This window comes from Puma concolor, chromosome A1 (assembly GCF_028749965.1).
Source record: "Puma concolor isolate L17-30 chromosome A1, mPumCon1.1.hap2, whole genome shotgun sequence".
NCBI lineage: Eukaryota > Metazoa > Chordata > Mammalia > Carnivora > Felidae > Puma > Puma concolor.
This window is the reverse complement of record NC_141667.1, coordinates 35,195,957-35,220,417: the sequence shown is the minus strand read 5'-3', so window position 1 is coordinate 35,220,417 and position 24,461 is coordinate 35,195,957. Positions and strand designations below refer to the sequence as shown.

The 24,461-nt window shown below is 44.8% G+C and overlaps 2 long non-coding RNA genes and 2 pseudogenes across 2 annotated transcripts; 3 read left to right on the top strand and 1 right to left on the bottom strand.

Moving 5' to 3' along the window:
- Nucleotides 1–624: 624 nt before the first annotated feature.
- Nucleotides 625–5,899, top strand: LOC147584097 (uncharacterized). Its single transcript, XR_015241061.1, has 2 exons — nucleotides 625–720; nucleotides 4,421–5,899. It is a non-coding gene; the product is annotated as an uncharacterized LOC147584097 (long non-coding RNA).
- Nucleotides 5,900–6,927: 1,028 nt separating this feature from the next.
- On the bottom strand, nucleotides 6,928–15,062 carry LOC147584096 (uncharacterized). Its single transcript, XR_015241060.1, has 3 exons — nucleotides 14,974–15,062; nucleotides 10,797–11,000; nucleotides 6,928–7,433 (listed from the first exon to the last, which is right to left on the bottom strand). It is a non-coding gene; the product is annotated as an uncharacterized LOC147584096 (long non-coding RNA).
- On the top strand, nucleotides 12,535–13,585 carry LOC112860466 (tax1-binding protein 1 homolog pseudogene; annotated as a pseudogene).
- On the top strand, nucleotides 13,348–17,270 carry LOC147584095 (tax1-binding protein 1 pseudogene; annotated as a pseudogene).
- Nucleotides 17,271–24,461: the final 7,191 nt, after the last annotated feature.

Genomic DNA, 24,461 nt, shown 5'->3' with positions numbered 1-24,461 from the left:
CGGCCTCAATGTCCCGAGGCCTGCAAGCAACCAGAGGCGCCCCGCGGCAGAGCCTCCTTGCGCCGGCGTCGCCGGGACCGCCGTTCGCGGTGAAGACGCTTGAGAGCGGCGTCCTCCTCCTGCCAGACGAGCTACCCCTCGGCTTTCAAAGGCTCCGTGGATTGGGTCCCACGCGCTGTGGCCCGGATCCCCGGGGCGGCTGCGCCGCCGCCCGTCTGAAGCGCCCAGGGCCCCTGAGACTTCCCCTGCGAGCATTCCGGGCACGAATCTCCTGGGACAACTAGGCTACAGTAACCGCCCCGTTTAGTAATCTGTTCTGATTACTCAATGTAAGAATTTGGCCTTCACAGACGTTGGGAGATTTTCCTTTAGCTTTCTTAATAAAATGGTACAAAAAATGCTCTAATTCTGATTTTTCACTTACGTTTTTGGTTGGCTGTTGGGGAAGGACGAGGCGCAGGAGCGGGAGTGGCCGGTGCCGGTCCCCGAGCGGGGACCCTGGGGCGCCTGGTTTGCAGTGCACGGGGTGGGCGGTGGGGGTTTTCTCCGTGCGCGCGGGGGCGGCCGAGTGGGGGCGTGGCGGGTTGTCCAACTTGCCCGCGCGCGGTGGACTTCCGGGAGACGCGGCACCCGGGCAGCCAGCAGCCGGGAGAACTCCACGCAGCCGGGAAATGTCCCCGCTCCGTGGCCCTGGCCCTTCTGTGCTCAGATTCCATCTCGGTGAGTCTCGTGGCGTCTGCACGTTGCTTCACATGTTCGCAGGTGGAAACTCACTTAGGTTTCTTTTATCTGCGCAACTCACTCCAATGAAAGAAACTATTGTGTTTACTGTTCTAATGTTAGCAGAATGACCTGAGAAGGAACAATTTCCATCTGTGGGAGGTTTGCTTATTTACAAAAACCATAGAGTCCTTCGAAGGCAGCATAAAACCTTATAGCTGGGCAGTTGTTGAAGCCTTTGCCGCATCTCTCAGCGCAAAAACTGTGGAGGCTGCGGCGGAGGAAGGAAAATCTTGTTTGGGAAGCTTTAGAACCCACCACCTCTGGAGATTGAGCACCAACTGCCCGGAGCCAAGAGGAATCAGCAGCACAACGAGCAGGGCTGACTATTCCACTAGGCAAAATGCCTGGGGCCTCACAATAAGTTCACGGCCTCACAAAATTCTTTTAGTTTCTTTTAAAATCAAAAGGGAAAAATGAAGTCCTTGGTCAAAGAAAATATTTAATATAAATATAAGGTCTTAAAACCAATGCCAACCTGAAAGAGATGGGTTTTTTTTCTTTTATGGATTGAGGGCCCAAGGAATGCAAAAGCGTGCCTGGGGCTCACGAAGACCGGATATAGTCACGGGAAGTGTGGGGGCGCTGTTCAAACTCCCCAGGCTGGGAACCGCGCCGTCTCTGGACACGGGGCACACGTGGGAGTCAGGAGCTCGGTGAGGCACTGCCGCGGAGGCGGAAGACGGGCAGCCAGGTCGGCAACTGCGCCTGCGCGGAGTGCTTCCTTGCTGGGTCCTCCAGCTCCGAAACTTTGCTTCCCTGAAATCTACTTATCGAAATTTATTTAACTCTTCAGTTTTAAATCATTTCATTTCTTCCATAACTGTGTCCCCAAATCATCCATAAAATTAAGTGCCTAAAAATTTCACTGGTTTTGAGGACATCATTTCGTAATGACATTTTACCATATACCAAAACTTTTCTCTTTCGCTTTACGGATGTGGTTGATTCAGAGTTTGACCGTTGAGGCGGAAGGAGGGTTCCTCGGAGCGGGTGGGTGGGCGTGAGGGCAGCAGAGCTGGCAGTTACCGCGGAGGTGGGGACCGGAGGGGGGGGGGCGGCTCCTCTCTGGACCTAGGCTACCCGGAGCCTCCAGGGAGCGGGGCCGGGCAGCGAGGGCTGGGGGCGCGGGCAGCGCCGGGGCATGGAGGGGAGCCTGGGGGCCGCCGGACGGAGGTAGGACCTCAGTTGTGGGCGGGGACCCGGACGCCGAGCGAATCTTGGCATCCTCCCGTCCCACGTCTAGGCTCCTGCATTCGGTTGAGGCGTCCGAGGAAACGGCGCCTGGCCCACGCGGACTCGGGTCGATGACCCGGGAGGAGGAACCGGTGAGGACCGGGCCGAGCTCACCCAGAGGCCCACGGCGGAGGAGCAGATTTGGGGGAAAAGGGGAAAGGCGCCCTTCTTCCAGGCTGTGCCGCTTTCCTTCGTTGCAGGTCTGAGGAAGGGAGGGAGGGAGGAAGGAAAGAAAGAAGAAAAGAAGGAAGAAAGATGACAAGAAAAGAAAGGACAAAAAGAGCGGGAGGAGGTTTAGGAGTAGGGTCAGAAGAAACCAAAATAGGAGTGCTTGGAATGCTTAGGAGGCTTGGCATTGACCCCACTCTGGCCGTAGTTAGGGCTGGTTTCCCGCCCACTGTAAGGACTAGCAGCTTTTCTGCTTTCTTTCTCGAGAGTCACGCCCGGTCTTTCTCATTCCTCCACTCTTCGTTCCCTTCTGATGTTAACAACCTAAGCTCACCAGACCCTCCTGCGGTTGTGTTAGATCCCCGCAGTCCGGTCGGGGTCCTCTTATGGTGAAGGGAAGGAGAGTAATAGCTTTCATTTTCCGGTTGTTTGATTTGGAGCCAAAAGTGGGAGAAAACTTATCTAGCCGCTTTCCCACAACAGCGTCTCAATGTGACTGCGCGGGGTGCGCAGTGGGGCTAACAGGACCAAATGCCCCGCACTTTATTCCTTGAAGTTCCAGAGGAGGCTCTCCGCTTCCTTAATAATTCTTTCTTTCTACAGCATGTTTTTTCGGGCGCCACTGTGCTGGATCAAAAACAATAATAATAAAGCATGGTTTATCTGAATGCTTATAGGAAATAAGTATTGTACTAATATAGAAGGTTATTAATAGAGACACCTTAAATTTTTGATTTGTTTAAAAACGATATATATTAGTATATATAGAAACTATGTGTTTTTAGATTAAAAAATAGAAAGAAACTGTAATGGTTATCATGAATATTATCTTTCAGTCTATAAGAAATTTCTATGAAAATTTGCACAAAATTTGCATTAATTTTGAAACTAAAATATTACCATATGCCTTTAATTATTTGATCTTAGGCTTCATACCTCCTTTAGATTCCCCCCTTGAAAAGAAAACCTCGGGGCGCCTGGGTGGCTCAGTCGGTTAAGCGGCCAACTTCGGCTCAGGTCATGATCTCGCGGTCTGTGAGTTTGAGTCCGTCGGGCTCTGTGCTGACAGCTCAGAGCCCGGAGCCTGTTTCAGATTCTGTGTCTCCCTCTCTCTGCCCCTCCCCTGTTCATGCTCTGCCTCTCTCTGTCTCAAAAATAAATAAACGTTAAAAATTTTTTTTTTATAAAAGAAAAGAAAACCTCCTGATGTGGAGGAGAAACGGGAACCCTCTTGCACTGTTGGTGGGAATGCAAACTGGTGCAGCCGCTCTGGAAAACAGTGTGGAAGTTCCTCAAAAAATTAAAAATAGATCTATGACCTAGCAATAGCACTGCTAGGAATTCACCCAAGGGATACAGGAGTGCTGAAGCATAGGGGCACATGTACCCCAATGTTTATAGCAGCACTTTCAACAATAGCCAAATTATGGAAAGAGCCTAAATGTCCATCAACTGACGAATGGATAAAGAAGATGTGGTTTATATACACAATGGAATACTACTTGGCAATGAGAAAGAGTGAAATCATGCCATTTGCAGCAACGTGGATGGAACTGGAGGGTATTGTGCTACGTGAAGTCAGTCAGAGAAAGACAGATATCATATGTTTTCACTCATATGTGGATCTTGAGAAACTGAACAGAAGACCATGGGGGAAGGAAAGGGGGAAAAATAGTTACAAACAGAGAGGGAGGCAAACCATAAGAGACTCTTAAATACAGAGAACAGGGTTGATGGGGGGTGAGGGAGAGGGGAAAATGGGTGATGGGCACTGAGGAGGGCACTTGTTGGGATGAGCACTGGGTGTTGTATGTAAGCCAATTTGGCAATAAGTTATATTTTTAAAAATTGGAAAAAATAAAAAAAAGAAAAGAAAACCTCCTAGGGATGCCTGGTTGGATCGAACCCCATGATAGGGCATTATGTTAAAAATAAATAAGATAAAATAACAGTAAATAAATTTAAAAATTGAGAGAATTGAATTGTTATTTAAAAAAATAAGTGGGAATTCTTATTTCTGGGGGGTCAATTCTAGAAGTACTTCCTGATGAAGCCTGTGGTTTCAGCTTACAGTTTCTGTTGAAGGAGCTCTTTGTACCACCTTTTGTCAACAATTTCAAAATTTCCCATAATTTTCTTTCCTTTTCAACTAAATTGATGGTGGGTATTTTTTGGGTGAGAGCACAATATATGTAGCTTTGTGTATGGTAAAGGTGTCGCTCTTTTTTCTTCCTAGGTTCTGAGTTTATACTCAGCTTTGTATTCACCAGATTTGGAACAGAAGTTTGTCTTTTCACAGAGTGGTTCAGGAGGCTGAAAGGATTATGTTACTGGGAAATCATCTTCTCCACTCCTGCAATTTCTATAAGGTGCAATTTTCCAGAAATAATTTTTGTTTCTTGCTTCGTTTGTTTTCTCCACAGTGCTTGAGTGGATTATCTGTCTGTAGAGTTTGGAAGTGAATCCGCATATGAAAATTCCCACCCGTCAATCCCACTCTTACTTGAGCCAGCTATCCATGGAAAACACATTTTCTAGTGTGCGTGCTGCTCCATGCTCTACAGCCCCATTTGGGGAAGTTTGAGGTGTGTAGCTGTCCGTGTGGCTGGATGGATGGATGTAAGTTTGCCATTCAGTGTTGAGAAATCCATTTTTGGTGTAGATATATAAGATGAGTCTTTAAGTCTAGTTTCTTGTGGGTAAGATTTTCCTGTATTCCATCCTCCCAATGCTGCAATTGGGTTGATTTATTCATCGCTTTCATTTTTGTATAGTTTTACTTTTTATGAGTATAATTTAATATTTTAAATATTATTTTACATATTTTAATGATATTTTTGTTTTTCTCCTTATAAAACAGAACTGTGCTGTATGTAGTTTTGAAATTAAAAAAATTTTTAAGTTAATTTATTTTGAGAGAGACGGAGACAGCACAAGTAGGGGAGGGGCAGAGAGAGAGACAGGGAGAGAGAGAGAGAATTCTAAGCAGCCTCCACACTGCCAGTGCAGAGCCTGATGCAGGGGTTGAACTCATGAAGCTTGAGATCATGACTTGAGCCGACAGCAAGAAGTGGACACTTAACCAACTGAGTCACTCGGGTGACCCTGTGGTCTTTTACCCTTATTATTTCTCTGAATAGTGTACCACCACCATGATTTTGAATATTGTTGTAGTTTATTTGAATTCTTGTAAAATATTCCATTCTGTAAATATACCACAGATCATTTAATCCACTCATCAATTGATGGGCCTTTGATTCCTCCCTCTCCACCAGAATTTTGTTGCTGTAGACAGTGAAGATTTGGACTTTCTATTCTATGTTTCCTGGTGTACATGTGTAAGAATTTCTCTTGTGTGTCGACCTTGGAATAGAATTGGTTGGTTATGAGATACTCCTAAGTTTTTAAGTTCTTCCTCATTTTACAGGCAAGTTGTGACAACTGAGCCTGATTCTATGTAGGCTTCCATTGAAGAAATACTTTACCCAACTATTTAAGCCTACTGGAGACTTTCTTGCCTGCTTAAGTACAAGAAAGCTAGAAATTCTATCTGCGTCCATGTAAATAAATTTTGTATGTTTCATGTCATGTTCTGACCTTAGTATAGAACCTTTAAGATTCATTTCTGTACACATTCCAAAGGTTTCTGCCAATGTAAGTTAACTACTTGTTGCAATTGTTTTGATACATGAGCAATAAATCCAAATTCACACTTTATAGTTGTCCCTTTGGGGCATTCTAGTATCTGCAGCTAGTTATGGGTTTGGAATGAATTATGATGCTTATGACTTTAGGTGAATTGACATTCTTCTAGAAGCTAACTTTCTCAGGTGAGATCTTCTCTGTGTCTTTAATCGAGGAAGGGCTAGCCTCCTGAGACGAGGGACTCGTTCTTCAAGGGAAGCTCAGAGAGATATGGGGATTGAAGGTTCTTATATTGACAAAGATCCACCCACATTAACCCATTTGAATCCACAGAGTCCTATTACTTGCTCATCAGTCCCCCTGCTTGCACGTGAGAGGTGTGGCAAAGATGTGAATTCACCTTCTATTTTAATTCAGCCTCTAAAAGGCTCCAATTTTGGGTCTGATTTTTGGCCCTCTCTTCACTGTACCTATGAGAAATAAGGCTTTTTAAAGGGGCATTACTGAAACTTTTTCTTTCAAAAATTTAAATCCTTGTATCTTTTGTTTTTGTGACTCCTACAATTCAGTGGAGGCAGCCATCACACCCTGTGGTTATTGTAGCCCTCACTCTCATCGAAGTGGTCTACAAAGACAACCAGTATTTTGACTTCAGTATTTTGACTTCAGTAAATTTTTCACTGCAGATAATAAAAAGTTATAACCTGTCTACCATGTTTCAGTAGAAATGAAGCATTCATGTTCAAGTTTAGCAAATTTACCAATACTCATCCTCTAGGGTTATGTTGATTTCTGGGTCTGAAAACCAATTCTAAATTCTCCTTTTTAAATTGTTTTCTGAACCCACTCCTGGTCACATACACTCTACCTGTCAAGTTCAGTCAGGAAAAGAGAAACTCAAGCGGCCAATGCTGTGTGAGCCTGAGCAACCGTGCTCTGATTACACTGCCAAAGCCATAAGTGGCTTGACTTTTTCCTGCCTTGTATGCAAGCAAGGATGCCTTCCACGGAGGATGGGTATTCCATGAAAAGGAAAACACCCCGCAGAGGCTGGAGGAGCTGTAAGACTGGAGAAAAAGGCCAACAAGTCCAGCTTGACAAGAAATGGTTTATTAAAGGGACTTACAGACAGAGGTAGGTCTTGGGTAGCTACAAAGTGAATAGATCTCCACAACCCCACCTCCCGTAAGACTCGCTTTTATAGCACTCCAGGCTGGGGAGTACGTGCCGAGGAGGCTACCCAGGAGGAAATGTTTGAGGATCACAGTCATACCTCTACAGCAGGTTAAGGATGTTCTACCCCAAGAGTGTACTCAAGGGTGCGGTTAAACAAACAGAAAAAATAAGGGGTGTGTTGCTGTGCTGAAGAAGTCTTCAGGTCGCAGAACGATCATCATGGCAGATTTGTCCAAGATGGTGTTCGTCTGGCTCAGACACTCCACCCCTCAAGTCCAGCTCTTGCGACCTCACACGCCCACCTCTTCCACCATATTCCCTGAGCCATCATGGAGGGGCTTTTGGAGGTAGGTGTTTTTGCCAGACGGCGTTCAAATTGAGGGCTTAAACCACAGCAGCAGTACAGACAGCAGCAGTAAAAGAAACCCCTGAAAAAGGGAGCAAACCTCATTGCTAGCATGAATCCCACTGTAAACCATCTCTGTAGGTCTATGCCCACTGCAGAAAAGGGTTTCCTTCACTAGCATGAGAGAGGAGCAGCAGGCTAAGGACAAAAGAATAAATGCTTAGTGGGTACTGTCTGGGAAAACCCTCTCCCTCAGTATGATGCTAGTGGCTTCACTCTTTGTCGTGAGGACAGAGGGAGTCTGAGGTGCATGAGCAGGAGGGACACACCAGACACGTTGCCTAAGGCCAAAGAGTCAGCCTGTCCGTGTAAAATTAAAGGTGGTGCAAACAAGCATGTCAGGTAACCAGCCATATCGTGCTTTGTGGTATCGATGCCTGTGTGGAATACGTATATGTTGACTGTTTTGGCCCCAACTCCAGCAGGATCAACAGGGACCACTTTAGCCCTCCAGGATATTTCTCACACTCTGGCAAGAAACAGCCTGTTCAACTTGGGGGAAGTTGCCATTCCAAGCCCCATTCAAGCGTCCCCTCCCCCAGGGAGAATGGGCTGAGGAGCACAGAATACAGTTGTTTCTGGCCTGCTTTGAGCTCAGGAACCAGTGCTTCAGGCCTCGTTTTCCAGAAGGCATGCTGGTTTTGGTACCTAACCGTGGGTTTGGGGTGTGGCTACAGGCTGTCAAATTTAACAAGGTCATGGCTTCTGGCAAGATGTGCCACTGTAAGAGGGCTCTGAGTTGAGCTTTGAGAATGTCATTCTTCCTTGTAGTGAGTCCAGCAGCTTGTTGATTATAGGTTAGATGAAACTGCCCATGTATGTCCTGTTCATGAGCCCAGTCCTGTGTCCAGTGAAATATATGTCCTATCACTATGTATCCTTTGAGGTTATCCATACATGACACAAAGTTGTTCGAGGCCATTGATGTTGGCATTTTGATTAGCTCTTTTGCAGGGGTGGCTTGTGTGAGCCCAGAAGCGTATCACCACAAGTTCGGATGTGCTTTTTTTCTTGACTTGTGGGTAGAAGACCAATACAATCAATTTGCCAGTCTAAAACTGGTTGGATCCCAGGAGGATTGTGTGGTGTGTGGAACCTTCCTAGGTCTCAGACTGTAAGAGATCAGGCAGTTGCTAACAGCTGCTAGGAGGTCAGTACAGCACTTCACTATGCTCCATCCCACCCTTGTACTGAGATGCTCACTGTGCTTATGAACCCCTGCAACTAATTCTAAACTTTGTATGGGGGTAAGAGCCCTGATCTTTGCTAAGGGGTCTGTCTCAATATTCTCAGGGGGTGAGGGAGGCCTATGCTCCGAGACCTGGAAATCAGTATAGGAGGCAGCAGAGTCCTGTATCCTTTCCTATATATCTTTCCATATTTCTGCTACTTATAATGATTTCTGTGGGTCCCTAGCCCATTGGGCCACCTGTGTTTTCAAACCCCTATAGACAGCCCAAGTGTCCATGCAGAGGGTAAGGAGCCAAGGTGCGTGTATATATACTATCCAGGCAGCTCTCAATTCAGCCCATTGGCTGCTTTTAGCCTATTCCAAGTCTCAAACCGGATAGTATCAGTCTGGGGCTAGATCGCTACTGTAGTCCAGTACTGGGATTCTCTCTAATAAACCCCTCTGTATAGCAAGCTTCTTTAGGAATATGGTATTTGCCTTTCTTTATGTGTTATGGGGTCTCTCCATAGGAGGCTGGGGGGGCATTAAAGATTTCACATTCTGCTGCCCAAAGTTAGCATGTAATTCAGCTCCCGATGGACTAGTGGAGAGAACACTCCTTTGTTGTAAGTAAGCATCTTAGAGGCTTGTGCTACTGCAGATGCCATTCTTGCAAATATACCATCTGTCCACCCCTTTATAGGCAGACTGATCCAGGCATTTATCAGAGGGATGGTCATTAAGGGCTCCCCTTGTTAAAGGACCTTATGTACTCAACACTTGTTCAATAGGAGAATTTCAGCTCTCTGCTCCCTTCCAGAGTTGTGACCAAAAGCTAAATGGAATTAACTTCCCATGCTGTTCCTTCCATCAAGCCCAGTTCACCTTATCTGGTGTAGCAGTCACATCTAAGGTCGGGGTATACCAGGGAAAGGTGCCCTAAAGCCTGTGCTTGAGCAGCTACTACCTTAGCTCGGTCAAAGGCAGCTTGATGTTCTTCTTCCCAATGCTGATGCACTCCCTTTTTTGCCTGATGGTATAGAGAGTGCAGGCATGTTAAATATAGTCTCAAAGGCTGGAGAGTATGTTCTGGGGACCATCTAGGAGGAAGTGTTTGAAAATTACATTCATATCTCCAGAACATATCAAGGATGTTATGCCCTAAAACTGTACTTTAGGGTGTGCTTAAACAGAAAAAAAAAATGGGGAGGATGCTATGTTCAAGAAGGCTTCAGGTCATGGAATGGTCATCAAGGTAGATTTGTTCAAGATGGTGTTAGGCTGGCTCACATACTGGTAAATACATTTATTATTGGAGAAAGGTAAAAAGAAGGTATTGGATGCTCTGTCCATAAAAGTTGAACAAAGTAAGAGACTTCTAGAGGTGACTGATTGTATTTTACAGGGACAGGAGGAAAAGAAGATAAATTGGTCACATGGAAGACTAGAGGATCTTTAGCATCATGGAAAGATCAGAATCTTTGATGACAAATCCAGCAATCTGGAAGGTTACCTCCCTTAGCAATGGCCTGGGAGCTACGAATGAGGCATTATCTTTCCAGGCCAATGCCAAAGTAAAGAAAAGGAAAAGAGGGACAACCTATTTCATATTTAAAGTATGAAGTCTTGATCCATTGTCTTGGGCAGAAGCAGTTTACCTCAATGCCAGCTACTTCTCTTCCCTGTCAATTTGTTTCAGAGGTCTCCAGTGTCTGTAAACCACCAGATATCAGGTGGATCCTTCTTCAGTTGTTACATGTGTACTCAAGGCTCAATGCCTTCCAATTTTGCAGCAGTGTCAGTGGTCAGGAGCACTTGGTAAGGTCGTTTTCAATGAGGCTCAAACACTGTTTTCTCTAATGCTATTTCCAGAATACCCAATCATCGATCTCCCCACTATGACCAACAAGATCCTTTGAATTGGAGTCTGGAGAGGCTTCTTTAACCTGTTGATGATAGGCTTTACCATAAGACATTGAAGACTTAAGAAGCCAGTCATATTAGCATGAGATAATAAAGGATCAGGAGAAAGTTGTATACCCATAGACATTGGTCTCCTGCTGACTATCTCATGTGGAATGAGTTTGTGTTTCCCAAGAGGGATACCATGAGTAGTCAGCAAAATCAAAAGCAATACCTTCGGTCAGGAAAGTACAGTTGTTTTGGCAAGTTTAGTTTAAAGTTAGAGGATCCCATTAGTTCTCTCAGCCTTACCTGAAGATTGAGGATGATAGGGACAATGATAATTCCAAGAAGTTTGCAAGGTTTTCATCCAGGTTCCTTGATTTGCCTGGTGAAGGTGGGTTCTTCTGTCGCTGGAGATTGGGAAAGGTATACCAGGTGGGAAACGCAATTTCTAACAGTTTCCTTGCTGCCATGAGGACATCAGCCTTGTAGCAGGAGAAAACTTCAACCCTTCTGGAAAACCACATACAATAACAAGAACATATTCATAACCAATAATGAGTGGCAGTTGAATGAAGTCTAGCTGTAGGTGTTCAAAGGGTCCAGAAGGAGGTCTGAAGCCTCTGGGAACAAAACCAGTTTTATAGGATTATGGACCTAGATGGAAATCAGACATTGCTGGTAAAAATTTTTTTTGCAACTTTATTGAAGCTTTTCACACAATGTTTATTCATAAGTTGGGTCATTTAGGATGGTGAAGGAATGCAAAAAGCAAAAAATGGGGTTTTCGAGGGAGGTAGGAGGAACCAAGCAAGTGTCTTGGGTTTCCCATATCCCTGAGTGTTCATTTAATTTACAACCATTGTTTACCCATCTCTTTTTTTAAAATTTTATCTTTTATTTTTTAAAGCTTACATCCAAATTATTTAGCATATAGTGCAACAATGATTTCAGGAGTAGATTCCTTAGTGCCCCTTACCCATTTAGCCCATCCCTCCTCCCATCACCCCTCCAGTAACCCTCAGTTTGTTCTCAATATTTTTGAGTCTCTTCTGTTTTGTCCCCCTCCCTGTTTTTATATTCTTTTTGTTTCCCTTCCCTTATGTATCTGTTTTGTCTCTTAAAGTCCTCATATGAGTGAAGCCATACGATTTTTGTCTTTCTCTAATTTCACTTAGCATAATACCATCCAGTTCCATCCATGTAATTGCAAATGGCAAGATTTCCTTCTTTTTGATTGCCGAGTAATACTCCAATTGTTTACCCATCTTAATTTCTCTGATTCAGGAGCAAAACGTTGCCATGTCATAAACACATCAAGATGGCAAAAGTCTGGCAGTGTGGGCCCATTTCTTGCAGAAAGAGAATGGACTTCCTCTACATCTTACAAATACACAATCTTACAAATACAATGTAAAGAAGGCTTAGTATTATTTGACAATACTTCCCATGAAATATACATATCAAATAAGTCTAATTAGTTTGGCAAATACTTTGAAATATTGTAGGTCAAAAAGACTTCATTTACAATTTGACTTTGGGAAATTTGTAAAAAATATTTTAAAAAAAGTTTTAAAGCCCTTCTCTACTTAGGACCACAGATGATTATGAAACCTAATAGTTAAAAGGTAAAGAAACTTGGGGAGTATAGCCAGTTGGTGGAGCGAGGCAGTGAGGTGGAAGAGGTCAAAGGCTGATGGTGGTATAGGCTCAGAGGCTCTCTAATGCTCCCTCTGTCCTAGAGCCCCTTGAAGGATTCACAATGACATCTTTTCAACAAGTCCCCTTGCAGACTTCCAACTTTGCCCATGTCATCTTTCAATACGTGCCCAAGAGGGGCGCCTTGGTGGCTCAGTTGGTTGAGCGTCCTGACTTCAGCTCAGGTCATGATCTCACGGTCTGTGAGTTTGAGCCCCACGTTGGGCTCTGTGCTGACAGCTCAGAGCCTGGAGCCTGCTTTGGATTCTGTGTCTCCCTCTCTCTCTGCCCCTCCCCCACTCATGCTCTGTCTCTCTCTGTCTCAGAAATAAATAAACATTAAAAAAAATATGTGCCCAAGAGTTATCTTCCTAATTCACACCTGGAATGTCATTGCACCGTAACTCCGTATGTCCATCCACATCCAAAAGATTGGGTTGATATATTCAAGGTTGGATGGAGTACTGCTTGTGATTATCACACATTGTTATGGCCTTGTATGCCTGAACATTATGTAGAAGGAACCACCGTTAGTTGTGTATTTGCATTTCAAGGATATTGCCTTCCAAATGATGATGGAGCATTTTATTAGTTCTGTTATGTTACCCATTAGGGTGAAATTCGTGGAGCAAGTACACCTTTCCAGTTGAGAACTTCTCCAGCTGAAGAGTTACTTACTATGGAAGATGAAGGAAATTCTGACATGTTAGTGGTGACCACAAAAGTTGGCCTTCTCGAGTTGAAAATTGAGAAAACCATGAAAGAAAAAGAAGAACTCTTACATTTCATTGGTGTTCTGGAAAAAGAACCAGCACAACTTGCAGAACAAGTTGGAAGAATGCAAAGAGAAGGTAACCATGAGAAAGAAAGATGTGACCAACTAATTGCAATCTGAGCAAGAGGGTCTTGTTGAAGTATCACAAAGTTAGAAATGGAAAATGAAGGGTTTAAGAAGAGATACAGTGATGTTACATGCAAAGCTCTCCAGCTTGAGGAAGATATTGTGTCAGTGACACAGAAAGCAATTGAAAAGAAACTGCATGAGGCAGTTTATTTTTTTATTATTATTATTATTATTTTGCATGAGGCAGTTTAAAGGACAAACTCAGGAAGGCATGATATGAAAGAGAACAACTGGAACATTAGTTGAAGATGGAAAAGGATGAGAAGGAACTTTATTAAGGTACCTTTGAAGAATACGAAATATAAAATACCAAGCCGTGTCAGAGGTCCAGACGTTAAAGAATTTAGATGGGAACAAAGAAAGCATGATTAGTCAGGCTCCTGGCTGACTTAGCCAGGGGAACATGCACCTCTTGATCTCTGGGTTGTGAGTTTGAGCCCCATGTTGGGTATAGAGATTACTTAAATTAAAAAAAAAAAAAAACAACTTAAGAAAAAAAGCATGATTACTTATTGCCAAGAAGACATTGGGAGGCTGCAGTTCTGTTTGGCTGAAAAGGAAAATCTGCAAAGGGCTTTCTTGTTTATAACCTCAAGTAAGGAAGTTACGGGGTGTGTGTGTGTGTGTGTGTGTGTGTGTGTGTGTGTGTGTGTGTGGTTTGTTTGTTTGTTTGCTTTTAAAGGAGCAACTTTGTAAAGCAGAGGAACAGATTCAGGCAACTGGGCAAGAAATGGTCTTTCTGGCCAAAGAACATAGTGATGCTGTGAATGTGGGAGATCAAACAATGGCAGAGCTGCATGCTGCACAGCTGGAAAGTGAGAAAGTCAAAAAGCAGGTAGCTGATGCAGTGGCAGGACGTCAACTAAATGCTGTGAAAAGAGATCAGGAAGAGACTGATACATGGGTGCACGATATGAGAAGAGAAGTGGAAGATTTGAAACATCATCTTCAGATGGCAGCAGATCATTAATTACAAAGATAATTCAAGGAATGCCAGAGGGGCCCAAAACAAATAAATACACTTTCAGACCAATCAGCCAGTAGCAACAGCGTATTCACCATGAAAATTGGGAATCGGCAGAAAGTAAAGGATGCCTCAATAAACACAGACCCAGCTACTGCTGGCTCTACTGTAGATGTAAAAGCCATCACTGTCTGCAGCTGAGACAGTTTCTGCCCTTGTAACAAAGGGGCAAGTCTGTGAAATGACCAAGGACATTGCTGACAAGACAAAAATATAATAAATGTAAACTACTCTTGCAGGATGAGAAAACAAAATGCAATAAATATGCTGATGAACTTGCAAAAGTGGAGTCAAAATAGAAAGAACAAGTGAAGATTGCTGGAAATGTAAAACCAGCAGTGGTTGAAGTACAGGACAATGACAAGCTTGAGAGAGAGACAAAGAAATAGATGGTCTAACTTCACATTTGGAAAACCTTTCCAGGAGCAAGGAACTTGAAAGAACTCTAGAAAATCAAGCAGAAAGGAAACGGAAGGTCAGAATTTCCAGGGTTCTCAGAAGATTTCACAGTGTCTCAACATATGCTCAGAGCAAAATGGTCATGTTGCTGCAGTGCTGAATATACAACCCGTTCTGCAATATGTTAATCCTTGTGCAACACAGGAAACCAGAGATGGAGCAGATGGTGCTTTTTTTAAAAAAATGTATTTTATGTTTGAGAGAGAGCAAGTGGGGGAGGGCAGAGAGAGAGGAGAAACAGGGGATCCAAAGCAGGCTCTGTGCTGGCATCATGGAGCACGTGCAGGGCTCCAACTCAGGAACCCCTGAGATCATGCCCTGAGCAGAAATCTGACTCTTAACAGAGCCACCCAGGCACCCCACAGATGGTGCTTTTTACCCAGATGAAATCCGAAGGGTACCTGTGAGAGCCCACTTGAGGACTGAAGATGATGGTCTTTGCAGCCAGCCTGCCAGATACCTTAGTCGGCCTGATGGTTTAGAAGATCTGAGGACAAGAAAGAAGATGAGAGTGTGCCCACTGCTCCTGACCCTCCAAGTCAGCATTTACATGGGCACATGGGCGCAGGACAGGCTTTTGCTTTGATTCCAGCTTTGATGTTCACAAGAAGGGTCCCCTCTGCGAATTAATGTTCCCTCCCAACTATAATCAGAGCAAATTTGAAGAACATATTGAAAGTCACAGGCAGGTGTGCACAATGTGCAGCAAGCAGTCCCCTCCTGCCTGTGACCAGCAGGGCTTTGAAAGGCATGTGTAGACCCATTTTGATCATGGTTTAAATTTGACTAGTTACATTTTATTATGAGTTAGTAATCCAGTTTAGCCATTAAAAAAAAAAAATCACCTCAAATAGACCACTGTGGAGACCACACGGTATCACTTCCATGAACCGTCTACCACACTTTTCTGAACAAGGGCTACTTTTTAGTTATGTGTTGCTAGTGTCAGGGTCAATCATTGGCTTATCAATAAATATAATTGTAACTTCTGTTACTCTTACCAGCTCAAGATAAGACGTTTTTCTGTGTTTGTATCTTTTTTTTCTAATGTTTATTTATTTATTTTGAGGGTGGGGAAGGGCAGAGAGAGAGGGAGAGAGAGAATTGCAAACTGGCTCTGTGCTGACAGCGCAGGGCTCAGGACTTGATCTCAAGAACTATGAGAGCATGACCTGAGCTGAAATCAAGAGTTGGCTACTTACCTGAGTGAGCCACCCAGGTGCCCCTCTGTGTTTGTATCTTTATTTATTCCCCACTTTGCAAAGGTATATGAATAAAAGAAATGGAGTATTTTAACGTTACTGTACTGAAAATGTATGTACATAGAGTGTGTTATTTAGCACAATATTTACAAGTTTCTGTTGACCTTGTTGATTGAGTGTGATTACCAAATATAATGTAATAAAAGTAATTTATCATAAAAAAGGTAAAGAAACTTTACACAGTATATCATAATCATACAATAAATCCCAAGAAAACTGTCCTTTTAACAGAGAGAAAACAAAATTTTAATTTCGCACCAGTTTACTTTTGATATTAAAACTCATTTTTAAGTAAATTAATTTTAATCTTAGTTTGACTACACATTACAACTCCTTTTCAAAGATTCCTTTTCTATGGTGCTGACAGCTCAGAGCCTGGAGCCTGCTTCAGATTCTGTGTCTCCCTCTCTCTCTGCTCCTACCCCACTCAAGCTCTGTCTCTTGCTCTAAAAATAAATTAAACATTAAAATTCCTTATCTATAATCCTTCTACAAACTTTCTTTTCTGCATTCCAATTTTTTCCTGTTTTTCTTCTTTAAACACCCTCACTTGGAGACAAAATTACTTTCTTTTCCCTTAAGAAAAAAATGTACCTCCTTTCCTCATATCTTCTCTTATTGAAACATATCCTACTTTTTTGGCACATGAAGATGCTTCCCTTATTATTTCCAGTAGTTTGAATTGCATATATTATTTAAATCACCTTAATTTCTAGTGAAAACTAACTAAGCAATTGTGAACTGAGTGTTATAGCAGCATTCTTTAAATTTGCAAATTTATAAATACATTTCATAATTTCTAGAAGCATATTCTTTTTTCAGTTTTCCCAGATAGCATTAACATATCTGGGTAACTTTTAGTTTTTCTGCGATGAAAGGACTAGATGATGCCTGGAAACATGACAGATAAAACTGGGCCTGTGTAAATGTGTCTGTGAGGATGTGCAAATATGCCTGTATTGCCTCCTCAGAGGGAATTATATCATTTTGTCCTCATATAATGTCATCAATATAATGCCCAAAGGCATCTTTCCAATTGTAAGGTACTTACATCCTATCAAACCTGCTCGCAGAGGTGATGTGCAATTGCAGGACTGTTTAAAAATATCCCAGTGGGAGCTAAGAAAATGTATACTGAGTCCCTTAAAAAGTGAAAGAAAATTAGGCCTGGGACTCGTACACAGTGGGAACAAAACAGAACATACTAGCTAGGTCAGTGACTGTGAAGGATGTTCTTTGGGCCTGTTGTATGTCCTATAATCAGTTCTATAATATTAGGAATTGGAGCCTAAATCAGGGAACCTAAGCAGTGAGGTTTGGATAGATAGTCAACGGTGAGGTGTCATGCATTAGTGGTTGGCTTAATACCAGCCTGTGGGGCTATTGAAAGGGGGGAGCTTTGGGAATAATGACTTTTTTTTTTTTTTTTAATTTAAAAAGTTTAGGGGCGCCTGGGTGGCTCAGTCGGTTAAGCGTCCAAGTTCAGCTCAGGTCAGGATCTCACGGTTTGTGAGTTTGAGCCCCGCATTGGGCTCTGTGCTGACAGCTCAGGGCCTGGAGCCTGCTTCAGATTCTGTGTCTCCCTCTCTCTGCTCCTCCCCTGCTCACACTCTGTCTCTCTCTCAAAAATAAATAAAGATTGGGAATGCAAGCTGGTGCAGCCACTCTGGAAAACAGTATGGAGGTTCCTCAAAAAACTAAAAATAGACCTACCCTACCACCCAGCAATTGCACTACTAGGCTTTTATCCAAGGGACACAGGTGTGCTGTTTCAAAGGGACACATGCACCCCCGTGTTTATAGCAGCACTATCAACAATAGCCAAAGTATGGAAAGAGCCCAAATGGCCATCGATGGATGAATGGATAAAGAAGATGTGGTATATATATACACAATGGAGTATGACTCGGCAATCAAAAAGAATAAAATCTTGCCATTTGCAGCTACGTGGACGGAACTGGAGGGTATTATGCTAAGTGAAATTAGTCAGAGAAAGACAAAAATCATATGGCTTCACTCATATGAGGACTTTAAGAGACAAAACAGATGAACATAAGCGAAGGGAAACAAAAAGAATACAAAAACAGGGAGGGGGACAAAACAGAAGAGACTCATAAATATGGAGAACAAACTGAGGGTTACTGGAGGGGTGGTGGGAGGGGGATGGGCTAAATGGGTAAGGGGCACTAAGGAATCTACTCCTGAAATCATTGTTTCACTATATGCTAACTAATTTGGATGTAAGTTTAAAAAAATAAATAAAATTTAAAAAAATATTTAAAAAATTAAAAAATTTTAAAAGAAGTTTATATATTATTTTTGAGAGAGAAAGAGTGTGTGTGCATACGTGGAGGAGGGGGGAGAGAAAGAGAGAATCTCAAGCAACCATGCAGAGCCGGATATGGGGCTGGAACTTATGAACCCTTGAGATCATGACCTGAGTGGAAAGCAAGAGTCCACTTAACCGACTGAGCCACCCAGGCCCCCCATGGCTCTTGGCTGAAGCATATCTTTAATAATGGGATAGGCCTTCAGTGCTTTGTTTAAGTCGTACTGGGGAGTGTTAACTGTCTTGACTAGAGAGGAGTGGTCAAGGCATCCATTTGGCAGGCCAGTTAGGAAGAACAAGAGCATGGCATCCTGTCAAGGCATCCATGCATATAGTAAGGAAAGAAAGCGCCAGGGGGCCACCACCAGAGGAGGCCATTTGAAGTGAATGGTCCCAATAGCTACATCCCAATGGGTTTATACACCTTTGATTGTTTTGTCAGCAATTCCCTATAAGGATAAGGACTTTCCTTTTGGGAACCGAGAGGGATTTCATGGAATGACAGTGACCTGGGCCCTGGTATCTAATAGGGGCAAAAAAAAAAAGACTGAAATTTTATTGTCCCACTGGACTACCAGAGTGGCATAGAGGAAATTGTCCTGGGAAGGTGGGACAAGCCCCAGGGAGTCGCCAATTCCTGGGGTAGAACCTGGAGTGGCTGCTAGGCCTGGTGGTTAGGGAAAGGGACAAGGTTGGTAGTGGAATCAAGCTGGGGAAGGTCAGAGGAGGTAGAGGGCTATTATGTGGAAGTGGAGGGCCAGCAGAAGGGTGCTGTGGCTGACAGAATCTAGTTTTAGGCTCCTAAGTTTAGAAGCTGGTTGTCCAGAGATTAAGTGGCCAGGAACCCTGAGTCTCCATAACTCCCAGCAGGGCTTTGCCTGTGTATTCCCAAACAAGGAAACATTAGATGGGTAGGGTGTTACTGGGGAGGGAGTGGGGACTACTTCTGCCACAAACGAAACAAAACAAACAACAAAACGACGATTTCCTTCCACCCAGTGCTTTTGATTTGGGAACGGACAGTGGAAGCGGTAGTGCTTGTACCACTTTTCAAGAGTAGCACCCGGTGCTAGTTTATGGGCTACAGCAACCCCGATTCAGAACCAAGGGTTTCCCACTAGAGCTGCCAGAATGCTCAGAACCGCTGGTTCCTCCCGGCACCACAGTTGCTCTGGGAGGAGGGATGTTCATCTTTGGCTCCACCACAGCCATTTGCTGTGCTGGCACAGGGAGTGTCCCAGCACCACTCCTTCTAGGGAACTGCAGGTCGCTCAGGCAGCTCCGTTGAGGGATCTCAGCCCGTTTCTCCTTATTTCCCCTGGGAGTACCCATCCAAGCAGGGGATTGGGAAGGCACATCTCCCTTCCCTGAGACCAACTGTCGGGCCCCTGCACTGATCAGTGCTCTCTGCTGGCCCTTGCTCCTTCCAGCGTTGGCAGGTGTCAGCCTCCCCTCCACTAGGTGCATGGCCCAAGATGTGCGGTCACAGTTTCTGGCAGAGCCGGGCTGGCGCTTTCCCGGTGGAGGTGGCTCTGCTTGGCGCGGAGCTGGGTGTGTTTCCCCGGTGTCGCCCATCCTTTCGCTTAGCGGGGCGTTCCGTTCCCGGCCCCACTGGCAGCCGGGAAATCGGGGTGGGGGGGGGGGTCAAGGGGCAGCACCTGTGCATGAGCCCAGCCAGGTGTTCCTCGGGGCAGCTCCGCGCCGGTACCCAGCAGCCTGTTTCTCGTCACCACTTTCGCGAGCAGCGCCCACCAGATACCTCTGGGATTTCTGCGCCACCACTTGAACTCCGCCCAAAGTTCAGGGTCGTTGGGTGCCGTCCCTTCCTCTGCCCAGGAAGGCCTGTGCCGGCCTTCCGGTGGTCGCCCTTCCCGGCCGTCCCCTTGCCACTTTGGCCAGTAGCTCCAAGCCGGCGGTTTGTCTGTCACAGCCCGGATTGTGCACAGGCTCTGTGGCAGCACCGCCCACGACCCGGCCTGCACTGTTTCTCAGTGACGGCCCCTATTACGTGACTTCGCGGTGCGGGTGTTTGTCGTAGGCAGCACCGCTCGTCTCCCCCAGTTTGCATTTCTCTAATTGTCCCGATCTGGCCATTTGACAGGTGCAGTTTCCCTAGTTCCCCGGAGCATTCATTCTGTGTCTTGGTGGCTGCTCGGCGGCTAGCGTCCAGACCGCCGCTGCTCTTTGGCCCTTTGCTAGTGGAGATGCGCCGGCGCTCGCTCTTTTCGCAGAGAGGCCAGCGACGTCAGAACGCCTCCATCCGGACATTGGAACAATCACTGCCTGTGTTGGTCGGGTCTCGGTCTCCAACCCTCCAGGTTTCACCGTCATCATGCATTTCTTCCTTCTAGCACACCTGGAATTAGCGGTGCGTGGGATTTCCTTGTTGTAGCAGGTCCCGTGTAGTCGCGCCTGCGATTTCCAATCTTGGCCGAGTCCGAGAACAGCGGCCAATGAGACTTCTCCGCGGAGCAGATCCCGCTTTAGGCGAATCAAGGGTTTAGCCAGGCCTGGAACTTCTTAGTCAAAGGAAGTCCATGTTGATTCTGGCAAATGAGTATTTAATCCTGCCTTGCAGATTTCTATGTCTGACCGGATCCCGGTTTAGCGACTTACCAGCGTAGCATGAGGTGGGTGCTTCAGTTCAGCCTAAGATTTCCAGTTGTAATAAGTCTGAATAAACCCATGTCTCTGGTATATCTGAGATCAGGTGAGCTCAATGTCAGACCGAATGTGTCCAGATTTGCAAGGAATCTGTACCTGTTCATCAGGCCTGCCATTTCTTTTTCAATGGTAGCAAGTGTTTCTCAGAAATGCGATGACCTGCCATGCCTATGTTTGTTATTAGGTCCCACAGAAGTAGGGGTATATTGGCAAAACTACCTTTTTTGGGGGTAGTATTAGAACAGTTGTTTTGTTTTGTTTGCAATAGGAAGTACATTTTATTACTAAATCTGGGAGAAGTCAATATCAACAGAATACAAAAATTGCTCATTGGTCGGACGTTCTAGGAAATTCAGACATACTGTTTTTGATTATTAGTTTTCTAGAAGTCGGTGTATATTTGCTAAAGAGATTTCTGATTTGGAGTCAGTTCTGGGGTGTTCTGCCTTAAGTATGTTTGCATCTTTAAGCCCTTAGAAGTCAAGGTGTGATGCAAAAATGGTTTTTTAATCGTAGCAGTGCTGCATTTGCCATAGGAAGTACCCTCTCTCCACTTACTAAGTCCTCTCAGAGTTGATATAAACTGAGGAAAATAATTTCTTCATCCCAGCAACTTCTGTAAATCAAGATTTAGCTGTGTTCCTGTTTATTATGCTGTGAAAGTCAGTGCATATAGAGACAAAAGCGGTTTCTTAATCATAGTAAGTTAGGGGTTGGAAACACAAGGTCTGCCAATCATTTGTTAATATGAAATCCCATGAAAATCAGTATATACTGCTGAAAATGATTTCTTCACTGTAGGCAGGTTTGGTTGTGCAAGTGACAGTCTGCCTTAGCTGTTCATTACATTGATTTCTTAGTTCTACCAAGTTAATTTTTTGCAATAGAAGTTCAAACTGTGCTTTTTATTATGAAGTCCCCTAAAGGTCACTGTCCACCAGCTGAAAAGATTTCTTGTTTGCAGAAGTTCAAGGAAATTCTGATTTAGCTATGTTTTTGTTTAAGGACACTGTAGAACTCAATTTCTTAATCGCAACAATACTGTATTTGCAACTGAAGTCGGCTCCTTCTCTTTAAATCCCGTGGAGTCCCTACATACTGGCTAATGAGGTTTTTTTTTTTAGGTGTAACAAATACTGGCTTAGCAGTGGCAGCTATTTCTTACTCCTGCTTCCTCTGGGTTTGTGCTTACGGAACACACGATTATGCTGACGCTGACGGAAATATAATAATCTGGGAAAGGAGCATTTAGCATGTTTGCAATTTCTTTCTCTGAGGGGGAGGGGTTCTATGAATGCATTTGCTCCCTTAGTCTTCTATTCTCCTGCAGTGTATTTTCCTTGGAAATCGATGTGTTTGGTTTCATTTGTGTTGGGATCTATGTGTTTTGATTTCTATTTACATCTTGGTAGTTTATCCAATGCTCATGTTATTTTACTTCCTGAATTTAACTTTGTTATGTATCCTACTTATTTCCTTGCGTGTTTCACCACTCAGCTGCATGCTCTCTGACTTGCCTTCACCTACTGAGAGCAAGCTCAGTCTCAGCCCCGCAGATGCTGGGTCTCCCTGTTTCCTGCAGGCTGCACCAGTCCTTCTGCCAGACAGGAGGCACACACTGCCTGCTTTATGGCCTGGAGCGCCAAGGACAGTTCTTGGTCTGGGCACCGTTCCTAGTACATAGTTTCTCCCACTCAGGACCCCAGGGTTCTCTGTGCCATCTCCTTCTCAACCCCAGCACAGCTGGTTCCCCTGGGCTGGCCTGATCTCTGTTGGGCATGGACATGTGAGGCCAGCCGGTGTAGAAATTGCGCTCCAAAGGCATCCTCTTCTTGCCCATAATATCGAATGTTTTATTTGTTGGGTTAGTTTCTGTATGGTTTGCTTTTGTTTCGGTTTCATTTCGGTTTGTTTTCCTCCTTTCGGTTTGTTTTCCGCCTGTCCATTTGCTTTGCGCCTGTTGCTTGGTTTTAGTAATGGGCCTGTTGCTTTGGTTTATGCGTTCTCTGCCAGGTTCTCCTTTTTCCTGTAGTCTCCACTGATTTGTTACCACTCAGTCGCGTGACTTTCTCCAGACTTCTGCCTTGCTTCCGCCCACACCCGGAGACAGCATAAGTACCCAGGCTGCAGTACTGCTGTAGGTTAGCTTACTTCATCTGTGCAAAGCTTGAGTCCTGGAGATCAGAGCCCCGAGCGCGATGTAGCCGCATTTTCCTGGCCGTGTGAAAGAGGCTTGGGATTCCACAGCGGGGGCGCCAGAGCCCCAGCCTGCATCTCTGTTGAACTCAGAAGATTCTGGGCTTTGCCCACTCCCTTTCTATCCTGTGCTGGGAGAATCCTCAGGCCACGGTGGTGGTTTGGTTTCGGAACTGCTTTCCAGTCCTCGTTGGCAGCTTCGCTGGGTCTACCCTCAAAAGGAAGTCTTGCCCAGATCCCACTGCACCTCGGAACCCACACCCGCTCTGCCCACTGTGGGCCTCTGGCCCGGGACACAGACGAAGCCAGAGGCATCTTCAGGAGAGGCGGACTCTGCGAAGGAACCCGAAGGACTCTCGCACCAGCAGCTTCCCTGCACCAGGACGCAGCGCCTGGCGACAGAAGGCTGGAGGAGACCAGACCGCGGGGACCCTTCGGAGCACCGCAGACCCCTGCCCGCTCGGTGGAGTCCCGTGGGAGCATTCTCAGGCTGCTTGGACTGGATTGGTCACACCGTGTACACCTTGAGGAGCGGCCTCTGCAGGAGCATCTTTGGGACTAAGGAGCCCTGAGATTGCAGCGGGAGCCTTTCCTAGCTGCCCTCGGAAAAGAGTCTCATTTGTGAAACTTACAAAATAAAAATCTCTTAAGATGTGCCCTTCAGAGTTCTCTGTCCAGTTCTTCTCATTCTCTGAGGTTTCTACTTTTCGTTTCTGGTTGATTGCTACATTCGGGTCCCTTACATATTTTATAGTAAAAAGTAGGACTTGGCTTTGTTCCTCTCTCTTAAATTCCTAGAAGTCGGTGTACACTGGGGCAAAACGACTTTTGTCTCCTGGCACGTTCTGCGAAATCGCCTTTAATTTTGTTTGTATTTGCCGCCTCAGCGGAAGTCCTTGTATACTGGTGAGCACAGGATCTTTCTGCTAGCCGAATGATGGAAATTACCGCATGGACTTGTTCTTTTTGCTTCCCCTTTTAGAAGTCGGTTTACTGCTTAGGAAACGATTACTTTCTCCTCACAAGTTCTGCAAAATCACGATTTACCTTTGCTTAGGTTTGCAATTTCAGTGGAAGTCGTTTTATACAGGTGAACACGATAACTCGTACTACCAATATCTTTAAAGTTACCGCATGGACTTGTTCCTCATTCTTCACTGTGTAGAAGTTGGTTTACAGTGGTGAAAAGGATTTCTCCTGGCAAGTTCTGGGAAATCACGATTTAATTTTGTTCGTATCTGCCTCTTCCATGTATACCCGTGAACACAGTATCTCTCTGCTAGCAATACCACAGAAATTACACATGGACGTTTTCCTTTGTCTTCACTCTTTAGAAGTCAGTGTACAGCATGCAAAAGGATTTCCTTCTCGTAACATGTTGTCTGCAAAATCACGATTTAACTTTGCTAGTTTTACCACCTCAGTGGAAGTCTTTGTC